Source organism: Protomyctophum parallelum (assembly GCF_964188405.1).
Source record: "Protomyctophum parallelum genome assembly, chromosome: 23".
Classification (NCBI taxonomy): Eukaryota; Metazoa; Chordata; class Actinopteri; order Myctophiformes; family Myctophidae; genus Protomyctophum; species Protomyctophum parallelum.
In genome coordinates, this window is record NC_139715.1 from 25,262,843 (window position 1) to 25,275,190 (window position 12,348).

A 12,348-nucleotide genomic window follows, 5' to 3' on the forward strand; every position below is an offset into this window, starting at 1 on the left:
AAATGCATATACGACTCTGGACTGATCTTCCCCAGGTCTCTCTTGCCCTGTGGAGTCTGAAGTCTTAGAGTATATATGTATAGAGGGTATGCGCGCGACATCATCATCAAACCTGGAAGTTATGCAGGAATGCCTACTGAGTGGCAAAAAACTACTTTCTGGCCTTGACAACTCATACATCCAAACAGAAAAGTCCTATCTGATTGCATTAAACAATGTTAACCTCACTTTGCATGTTGCTTTATTGCCACTCAATGTGTCATTCACTTTAAGCTGGAGCTTCGCGCCAGATCAGTCTCTATCCTTCTTTATACTCTATGATGAAACTCGGGTGCCGTCCAATCCCCCCCCCCCCCCCCCCACTTCCTCTTCTTCACATCCTGGCTGATGGACTTTTGATTGGTTCTCTCCAACAGGCTGACGTTATATACATATACATACATATATATATAGAGATACAGTATACATACTGTATACACATACTTTGATCCAGTTTACTGAGACACTACACTCTCTGGAATGTGTTTATCTTGATTGAATGTGCATGTGTGTATGCACGTGCATTGTGCACACATGCATTGCACCACACATTCATACACATGCACATGATGCATGCATACATGTGCACTATACGGACACACACGCACAATCATGCACGCGCGTGCACGTGTTTGGCCTGGCGGCGGTGCCAGTGTGAGTGTGAACAGATGTGAACCTGTTTTAGTGTCCAACACTGACTGGCACGTGATTGGTCCAGAGACGAAAGCCCTCACAGCGCTGGCACGTTATTGGTCCAGAGATCTGTGGTGGCAGAAGTACTTTTTTTGTAGAAATACACAAAGTAAAAGTACTCTTCATGCAGAATGTCTTCCTCAAATGTTTTCCAAATGTGTCAAAATCTTTACAAAATAGTGCAAACCCTTCTGTTCAGAATATAGATCTACAATATCTACCATCGAAGATGGTTTTTTTGCAACACAAAATAATACAAAGTAAATAAAAATAACTAAAATGTATAAATAATTCATATGGTTTCACATTCGCCTCTGCGATGTAGTAAAATGATATGAAACATTGGAAAATGGAAGGAAATAAATACTCAAAAGTAAACATACTTTCTGAGAACAGTACTTTAAGTACAGAACTGGCAGAGGCTGTGATTTCACAGGAAAACCCCTATGTGTGTGTGTGTGTGTGTGTGTGTGTGTGTGTGTGTGTGTTTTGTCTGTGTGTGCGTGCGTGCGTTGTGCATGTGTGCGTGAGTGCACTTACGTAATGCAGAACCCATCATGCCGAGCTGCACTAATGACTTGTGACGAGCTAAGTGACTGCAGCTGTTGTGTGATGTGTGTGTGAGTGTATGCGCGTGCATGCATGCGTTTAGGCGTGTGCATGAGTCCATGTGTAGTGTGCATGCGTTCATGTGTGTGTATGCACATGCATGCATAATAATTGCAGTGGCATGCATTCGCATAAAAGCAGCAAGAAATAATATAAAAGGAAAACATATCAGATCTTCAAGCTCACACGTCACTTTTGGGGCTACTTCTGCTAGTTTTGGATCTATGAGACCAAATCAATTCAAATGAATCCTGTTGAAAACAGCAGCTATAGCTGAGGCAGCATGACAATGAAAATAGTAAAAGGGAGGGGCACGGTGGCCCAGTTGGTAGTGCTGTCGGTAGTGCTGTCGCCTCACAGCTAGAAGGTCCTGGGTTCGATTCCCGCTCAGGGCGCTGTGGGTGCTGACGTCGTGTTTCCTCCTCTGCGTCATCAGTGCCCATACCCAAGGCGGGGTTGGCAAAAGGGCCTTTCTGTGTGGAGTTTGCATGTTCTCCCCGTGTCCCCTAGGGTACGTACCCTCACAAAAAACATGCAGTAATCCCATGCTTCCCCCCTGGCCAGCCGGGGCGCCTGATGGAGGGGAAAGGAACTGGTTGGAATAACGTGTTCCTTCCACACGCTACGTCCAACCAGGGAAACTCCTCCCTGTCAGGTGTAAAGGAGCAACTTCAGGCATGAAGGAAGCATGAGTTCAAGTCCGTTGCTCTCCCCAGGTTGGCAGAGGGTGTGTAGAGCCCAGGATCACATTAGATAATTGACACAGGGGTGAAAAATGGGTTACAAAATCGTGGGATAAAAATTATAAAAAAAGAAAATACAGCATATTTGTAAGAGAAATTATTTAAATTAATTTGTTACTGTATTGAAAAGAGGAGAACAGAAGAAAATGTAAACAAAATACTTAATTGTGTAAGAGAAATAACAATTTCCAGGGCCAGCTGGCTGAAGGGGCATCTCTCTAGAGTGCCTTGTTATGGAATGCATCTGGGTCACTTTCTTTTAGGTAATTGTATCATTTAAGGGGTCTCTTTTTCCTCAGCACTCACCTCTTCCGACTCCACCTCACCCCCTAGCACTCACCTCTTCCGACTCGGCGACTCCACCTCACCCCCTAGCACTCACCTCTTCAGATTCCACCTCACCCCCTAGCACTCACCTCTTCAGATTCCACCTCACCCCCTAGCACTCACCTCTTCAGATTCCACCTCACCCCCTAGCACTCACCTTTTCCGACTCCACCTCACCCCCTAGCACTCACCTCTTCAGACTCCACCTCACCCCCTAGCACTCCACCTCACCCCCTAGCACTCACCTCTTCAGACTCCACCTCACCCCCTAGCACTCACCTCTTCAGACTCCACCTCACCCCCTAGCACTCACCTCTTCAGACTCCACCTCACCCCCTAGCACTCACCTCTTCAGATTCCACCTCACCCCCTAGCACTCACCTTTTCAGACTCCACCTCACCCCCTAGCACTCACCTCTTCAGAATCCACCTCACCCCCTAGCACTCACCTCTTCAGGCTCCACATCACTCCCTAGCACTCACCTCTTCAGGCTCCACATCACTCCCTAGCACTCACCTCTTCAGACTCCACCTCACTCCCTATAGCACTCACCTCTTCAGACTCCACCTCACTCCCTATAGCACTCACCTCTTCCGACTCCACCTCACCTCTCCCGACTCCACCCCCTAGCACGCACACACGCACGCACGCACACACACACACAGACGATCTCCATCAGTGTGTGTTAAATAGCTGAAGTTGTCCATTTATGCAATATTTTGGCGCTACCTTGTGGCTCACTAGGTTGAATACATGAAATGCATCACATTATAATTATTTCAACTGCAGGTCACAGTTAACTGTCAGTCAGTTGTTTGGTTGGTTGGTCAACCCATATATGGTGACATCATCACGCCCCATATATGGTCATGCCTCATGACATCACGTGATTTCATAATATATTATGCCCATAGATCCCTGATGTCATCAATATTGGCCAGAAACTTTACATCTCACCTCATACTGTACCTCAAACCCTTAGATCTCCATATATGGAGCTGACCTGTTCTGACATTCCATATGTTGATCCTTCCCCATCCATCCTTATTCTTCGATGTCTCCCTTTTGACTGATACCTGTCCATCTAAATTCTGAAAGGGGCAGTGTTTGTATCTCCTAAAGAACATTTTCACTATCAATCTAAATTCTGAAAGGTGGGTTAAGTAATACGTTCTCCACTGCATTACTTATGCGTTATGCCTGTGTGGCTCATGAGTAAAATCCAGTGTTTGTACACCAAAGGTTGCGAGTTCGAACCTGCCACAGGACATTTTCACTGAAAAAAATAGACGTCTAAAACACGTCTATTTTTAGACGTGTTTTAGACGTCTATTTTTAGACGTTTTTATCCCATTTTTAGACGCTCGTCTAATAGCCCATACCGTACGGCATACTATAGCACGCCGTTTTTCATCATTTTTGAGGATTTGAAAAAAATGAAGAAAAAAAAATAACGATGGGTTATAGCCCATCGTTTTTTTTTTTTTTTCAAATCCTCAAAAATGATGAAAAACTGCGTGCTATAGTATGCCGTACGGTATGGGCTATAGCCCATGGTCAAAAATGGGATAAAAAACGTCTAAAAATAGACGTCTAAAACACGTCTATTTTTAGACGTTTTTATCCCATTTTTAGACGCCTGTCCAATAGCCCATACCGTACGGCATACTATAGCACGCCGTTTTCATCATTTTTGAGGATTTGGAAAAAATGGGAAAAAAATAACGATGGGTTATAGCCCATCGTTTTCTTTTTTTTTTTTTTTTTTTTTTTTCAAATCCTCAAAAATGATGAAAAACGGCGTGCTATAGTATGCCGTACGGTATGGGCTATAGCCCATGGACAAAAATGGGAAAAAAAACGTCAAAAAATAGACGTCTAAAACACGTCTATTTTTAGACGTTTTTATCCCATTTTTAGACGCTCGTCTAATAGCCCATACCGTACGGCATACTATAGCACGCCATTTTTCATAATTTTTGAGGATTTGAAAAAAATGAAAAAAAAATAACGATGGGTTATAGCCCATCGTTTTTTTATTTTTTTTTAATCCTCAAAAAATATGAAAAACGGCGTGTTATAGTATGCCGTACGGTATGGGCTATAGCCCATGGTCAAAAATGGGATAAAAAACGTCCAAAAATAGACGTCTAAAACACGTCTATTTTTAGACGTGTTTTAGACGTCTATTTTTAGACGTTTTTATCCCATTTTTAGACGCTCGTCTAATAGCCCATACCGTACGGCATACTATAGCACGCCATTTTTCATAATTTTTGAGGATTTAAAAAAAATGAAAAAAATAACGATGGGTTATAGCCCATGGTTTTTTTTTTTTTTTTTTTTTTTTTTAAATCCTCAAAAATGATGAAAAACGGCGTGCTATAGTATGCCGTACGGTATGGGCTATAGCCCATGGTCAAAAATGGGATAAAAAACGTCTAAAAATAGACGTCTAAAATAGACGTCTAAAACACGTCTATTTTTAGACGTGTTTTAGACGTCTATTTTTAGACGTTTTTATCCCATTTTTAGACGCTCGTCTAATAGCCCATACCGTACGGCATACTATAGCACGCCATTTTTCATAATTTTTGAGGATTTGAAAAAAATGAAAAAAAAAAATAACGATGGGTTATAGCCCATCGTTTTTTTTTTTTTTTTCAAATCCTCAAAAAATATGAAAAACGGCGTGTTATAGTATGCCGTACGGTATGGGCTATAGCCCATGGTCAAAAATGGGATAAAAAACGTCTAAAAATAGACGTCTAAAATAGACGTCTAAAACACGTCTATTTTTAGACGTGTTTTAGACGTCTATTTTTAGACGTTTTTATCCCATTTTTAGACGCTCGTCTAATAGCCCATACCGTACGGCATACTATAGCACGCCGTTTTTCATCATTTTTGAGGATTTGAAAAAAATGAAGAAAAAAAAATAACGATGGGTTATAGCCCATCGTTTTTTTTTTTTTTTTTTTTCAAATCCTCAAAAATGATGAAAAACTGCGTGCTATAGTATGCCGTACGGTATGGGCTATAGCCCATGGTCAAAAATGGGATAAAAAACGTCTAAAAATAGACGTCTAAAATAGACGTCTAAAACACGTCTATTTTTAGACGTTTTTATCCCATTTTTAGACTCCTGTCTAATAGCCCATACCGTACGGCATACTATAGCACGCCGTTTTCATCATTTTTGAGGATTTGAAAAAAATGAAAAAAAATAACGATGGGTTATAGCCCATCGTTTTCTTTTTTTTTTTCAAATCCTCAAAAATTATGAAAAACGGCGTGCTATAGTATGCCGTACGGTATGGGCTATAGCCCATGGTCAAAAATGGGATAAAAAACGTCTAAAAATAGACGTCTAAAATAGACGTCTAAAACACGTCTATTTTTAGACGTGTTTTAGACGTCTATTTTTAGACGTTTTTATCCCATTTTTAGACGCTCGTCTAATAGCCCATACCGTACGGCATACTATAGCACGCCATTTTTCATAATTTTTGAGGATTTGAAAAAAATGAAAAAAAAAAATAACGATGGGTTATAGCCCATCGTTTTTTTTTTTTTTTTCAAATCCTCAAAAAATATGAAAAACGGCGTGTTATAGTATGCCGTACGGTATGGGCTATAGCCCATGGTCAAAAATGGGATAAAAAACGTCTAAAAATAGACGTCTAAAATAGACGTCTAAAACACGTCTATTTTTAGACGTGTTTTAGACGTCTATTTTTAGACGTTTTTATCCCATTTTTAGACGCTCGTCTAATAGCCCATACCGTACGGCATACTATAGCACGCCGTTTTTCATCATTTTTGAGGATTTGAAAAAAATGAAGAAAAAAAAATAACGATGGGTTATAGCCCATCGTTTTTTTTTTTTTTTTTTTTCAAATCCTCAAAAATGATGAAAAACTGCGTGCTATAGTATGCCGTACGGTATGGGCTATAGCCCATGGTCAAAAATGGGATAAAAAACGTCTAAAAATAGACGTCTAAAATAGACGTCTAAAACACGTCTATTTTTAGACGTTTTTATCCCATTTTTAGACTCCTGTCTAATAGCCCATACCGTACGGCATACTATAGCACGCCGTTTTCATCATTTTTGAGGATTTGAAAAAAATGAAAAAAAATAACGATGGGTTATAGCCCATCGTTTTCTTTTTTTTTTTCAAATCCTCAAAAATTATGAAAAACGGCGTGCTATAGTATGCCGTACGGTATGGGCTATAGCCCTATGGTCAAAAATGGGATAAAAAACGTCTAAAAATAGACGTCTAAAATAGACGTCTAAAACACGTCTATTTTTAGACGTGTTTTAGACGTCTATTTTTAGACGTTTTTATCCCATTTTTAGACGCTCGTCTAATAGCCCATACCGTACGGCATACTATAGCACGCCGTTTTTCATCATTTTTGAGGATTTGAAAAAAATGAAGAAAAAAAAATAACGATGGGTTATAGCCCATCGTTTTTTTTTTTTTTTTTCAAATCCTCAAAAATGATGAAAAACTGCGTGCTATAGTATGCCGTACGGTATGGGCTATAGCCCATGGTCAAAAATGGGATAAAAAACGTCTAAAAATAGACGTCTAAAATAGACGTCTAAAACACGTCTATTTTTAGACGTTTTTATCCCATTTTTAGACGCCTGTCTAATAGCCCATACCGTACGGCATACTATAGCACGCCGTTTTCATCATTTTTGAGGATTTAAAAAAAATGAAAAAAAATAACGATGGGTTATAGCCCATCGTTTTCTTTTTTTTTTTTTTTTTTAATCCTCAAAAATGATGAAAAACTGCGTGCTATAGTATGCCGTACGGTATGGGCTATAGCCCATGGTCAAAAATGGGATAAAAAACGTCTAAAAATAGACGTCTAAAACACGTCTATTTTTAGACGTGTTTTAGACGTCTATTTTTAGACATTTTTATCCCATTTTTAGACGCCTGTCTAATAGCCCATACCGTACGGCATACTATAGCACGCCATTTTCATCATTTTTGAGGATTTGAAAAAAAATAAAAAAAAATAACGATGGGTTATAGCCCATCGTTCTTTTCTTTTTTTCAAATCCTCAAAAATGATGAAAAACGGCGTGCTATAGTATGCCGTACGGTATGGGCTATAGCCCATGGTCAAAAATGGGATAAAAAACGTCTAAAAATAGACGTCTAAAACACGTCTATTTTTAGACGTGTTTTAGACGTCTAATTTTAGACGTTTTTATCCCATTTTTAGACGCTCGTCTAATAGCCCATACCGTACGGCATACTATAGCACGCCGTTTTTCATCATTTTTGAGGATTTGAAAAAAATGGGAAAAAAAAATACGATGGGTTATAGCCCATAGTTTTTTTTTTTTTTCATTTTTTTCAAATACGGCATACTATAGCACGCCGTTTTTCATCATTTTTGAGGATTTGAAAAAAATGAAAAAAAAAAAAAACTATGGGCTATAACCCATCGTAAAAAGAAAATTAATTTGAAAAAAAAAAAAAAAAAAAAACGATGGGCTATAACCCATCGTATTTTTTTTCTCCATTTTTTTCAAACATTGTTTTTTTTAATTTAGATTTTTTTTTTATCCTCGTTTTTCATCATTTTTGACATTTAAAGAACAATTCCACCGCAACACTCCGCAATTCCACCGCAACACTCCGCAATTCCTCTGCAACACTCCGCAAACTCCGCAAGATATGGGGGAGCAATACCTTTGGTTGCTTTGAATGCCAGCATCAGAGTTTTGTATTCTGTGACTACCGACTACTATGTTTCAAGCATAAGAATCATCATGTTTCGATGCATTCTTTATGGCAATAGCACAAACTTTGGCATGCTACTAGTCCTAATGATGAAAAACGAGTGATGATTATGATGATTATTATTATTTTTATTATTAGCAGACCTCAGAAAATTATAGTCCAAAAGGCTCAAGAAGATACAGTATCTGACTGAAATCAAGACAAATGTTGTGGGAGCATTTAAGAGCAGCAAAAAATAAATGGACATTCATTTAGGAAAATAAAGTTATAAGTTAAATGTAATCAAAGGATAGCTTACATGCAGTGAAGCAGTGAAGTGTAACCATGGTGGACGCTCACTAATTTGACTGTACTACTGTAATTTTACAACTATATAGACTCACAATTCCCCCAGGGAATAAAATCGGTCCCTGGAAGACAAAATATATCCCTCATGGAGGTACAGTCACCGACTACACATTTAAAGGCACGGACCACATACTGGTCAAGGTCATTTATACTGGTCAAGGTAGCAACTTGGACACTCAGGCACGAAGGAAGCATGAGTTCAAGTCCGTTGCTCTCCCCTTGTCCCCCATATATGGGGACTAGGTTGGTGGAGGGTGTGTAGAGCCCAGGATCACATTAGATGATTGACACAGGGGTGAAAAATGGGTTACAAAATCGTGGGATTTTTTTTTTAATATATATATATATACTGGTCAAGGTCATTTATACTTGTCAAGGTAATTTATACTGGTCACGGTCATTTATACTTGTCAAGGTCATTTATACTGGTCAAGGTCATTTACTAATCTAGAATGTGGTTGGTAGGTTTAAGTATGTAGGATGTAGCATGCCAAAGTTTGTGCTATTGCCATATTAGAGAATGCATTGGGCGTTTAAGTTAAATAACTCAAACTATAAAAAAAGCACTATATTTCTAAAACTATGTAATACACAGCCTATGTAAAGTGTGTGTGTGAATGGGTGAATGTAATACACAGTCTATGTAAAGTGTGTGTGTGAATGTAATACACAGTCTATGTAAAGGTGTGTGAATGGGTGAATGTAATACACAGTCTATGTAAAGGTGTGTGAATGGGTGAATGTAATACACAGTCTATGTAAAGTGAATGGGTGAATGTAATACACAGTCTATGTAAAGTGAATGGGTGAATATAATACACAGTCTATGTAAAGGTGTGTGAATGGGTGAATGTAATACACAGTCTATGTAAAGCTTTGGATAAATGCGTATATTATATAAATGCACCATTTCGTCATCCTGTGTATTTTTGCTCATCAGGTCATAGAGGTGAGACAGAGGGACGCTCCTTATCTGCTGCCTGACCACGTCTTCATGGACACACCCAGGTGAGTGAGACAGGCAGGCAGACAGGCAGGCAGACAGACAGACAGGCAGACAGGCAGGCAGACAGACAGACAGACAGACAGACAGACAGACAGACAGACAGACAGACAGACAGACAGACAGACAGACAGACAGACAGACCACCAGTGGTCCTTGAGGGGGTTCCAGGTGGTCCCCAGTGGCCCCGGGACCACCAGTGGTCCTTGAGAGGGTCCCAGGTGGTCCACAGTGGTCCGGGGACCACCAGTGGTCCTTGAGAGGGTCCCAGGTGGTCCCTATAGCTAAACGACAGAGTTGGCAACCAAATGGACCCTTACAGATCTTTAACCCATTCTGAACGGGTGTTAGCATCATGTTATGCTTTAGCTATTGAAAAATAGCAGATCTACAAGGTCATATCGCGCCACCGAGTGGCGCGCTACGAGCTTGTAGGTCTGCTATTTTTGAAAAATCGAAGAACGACTGACATTTTTAGAATCTGATCTCAGGTCAGAATGGGTTCATTAGACCAGTGTGTGTCCAGTGGAAAACCTCGTATGAATCTGATCTCAGGTCAGAATGGGTTAACCCTGGTGGTCCGTGGCTCAAATGCAGAATAATATTATGTAATGGGTCCTGGTATATAAAAATGGTTGAAAACCACTGCTCTATATATATATAGTGTTCCAGTTTCAATTTTGTCTGTTAATTTCTTTGTGCAAATCACGAACAAATAATATCACTCTGTGCGTGCGTGCGTGCCTGCGTGCGTGCGTGCGTGCGTGCGTGCACGGGAACCCCTTTTGGTGTTGGCATCATATTATGCTTTAACTATTGTGAAAAATAGCAGACCTACAAGCTCGTAGTGCGCCACCGAGTGGCGCGCTACGAGCTTGTAGGTCTGCTATTTTTGTGAAAAAACGAAGAACGACTTGACATAGAAACACAGCTTTATCAGAAAACTGTCAGGATGTAGCAGAACATCTTTATAGGATCTGATTAATGTGCGTGCTCAGTCTGCCTGCCTCAGGGCCGCCAGCAGGGGGCGACGTCGTGTTCGTTCTGTCCGAGATCTCTGAGGCTTTGGGAGGAAGTGGATACAACACGGAGCGCCTCAACACGCCATACACACCACACATCACAGGTACACGCACACACATACACACACACCACACATCACAGGTACACGCACACACATACACACACACCACACATCACAGGTACACGCACACACATACACACACACCACACATAACAGGTACACGCACACACACACACACACACCACACATCACAGGTACACGCACACACACACACGCCACACATCACAGGTACACGCACACACATACACACCACACATAACAGGTACACGCACACACATACACAGCACACATCACAGGTACACGCACACACACACACGCCACACATAACAGGTACACGCACACACATACACACCACACATAACAGGTACACGCACACACATACACACCACACATCACAGGTACACGCACACACATACACACCACACATCACAGGTACACGCACACACATACACACCACACATCACAGGTACACGCACACACATACACACCACACATCACAGGTACACGCACACACATACACACCTCACATCACAGGTACACGCACACACATACACACCACACATCACAGGTACACGCACACACACACACATAACAGGTACACGCACATACATACACACCACACATCACAGGTACACGCACACACACACACGCCACACATCACAGGTACACGCACACACATACACACACCACACATCACAGGTACACGCACACACACACATACACACATACACACATCACAGGTACACGCACGCACATACACACCACACATAACAGGTACACGCACACACATACACACCACACATCACAGGTACACGCACGCACATACACACCACACATCACAGGTACACGCACACACATACACACACCACACATCACAGGTACACACACACACACACACACACACACACACACACACATAACAGGTACACGCACACACACACACACACACACACCACACATCACAGGTACACGCACACACACACACACACACACACCACACATCACAGGTACACACACACACACACACACCACACATAACAGGTACACGCACACACACACACACACACACCACACATCACAGGTACACGCACACACACACACACACACACCACACATCACAGGTACACGCACACACACACACCACACATAACAGGTACACGCACACACACACACACACACACACCACACATCACAGGTACACGCACACACACACACACACACACACACCACACATCACAGGTACACGCACACACACACACACACCACACATCACAGGTACACGCACGCACACACACACACCACACATCACAGGTACACGCACACACACACACACCACACATCACAGGTACACGCACACACATAGACACATAACAGGTACACGCACACACATACACACCACACATTACAGGTACACGCACGCACATACACACATAACAGGTACACACACACATACACACCACACATCAAAGGTATACGCGCACACGCACACACACACCACACATCACAGGTACACGCACACACACACACACACACACCACACATAACAGGTACACGCACATACACACACACCACACATCACAGGTATACACGCACACACATACACACATCACAGGTACACGCACACACACACACACACCACACATCACAGGTACACGCACACACACACACACACCACACATAACAGGTACACGCACATACACACACACACCACACATCACAGGTAC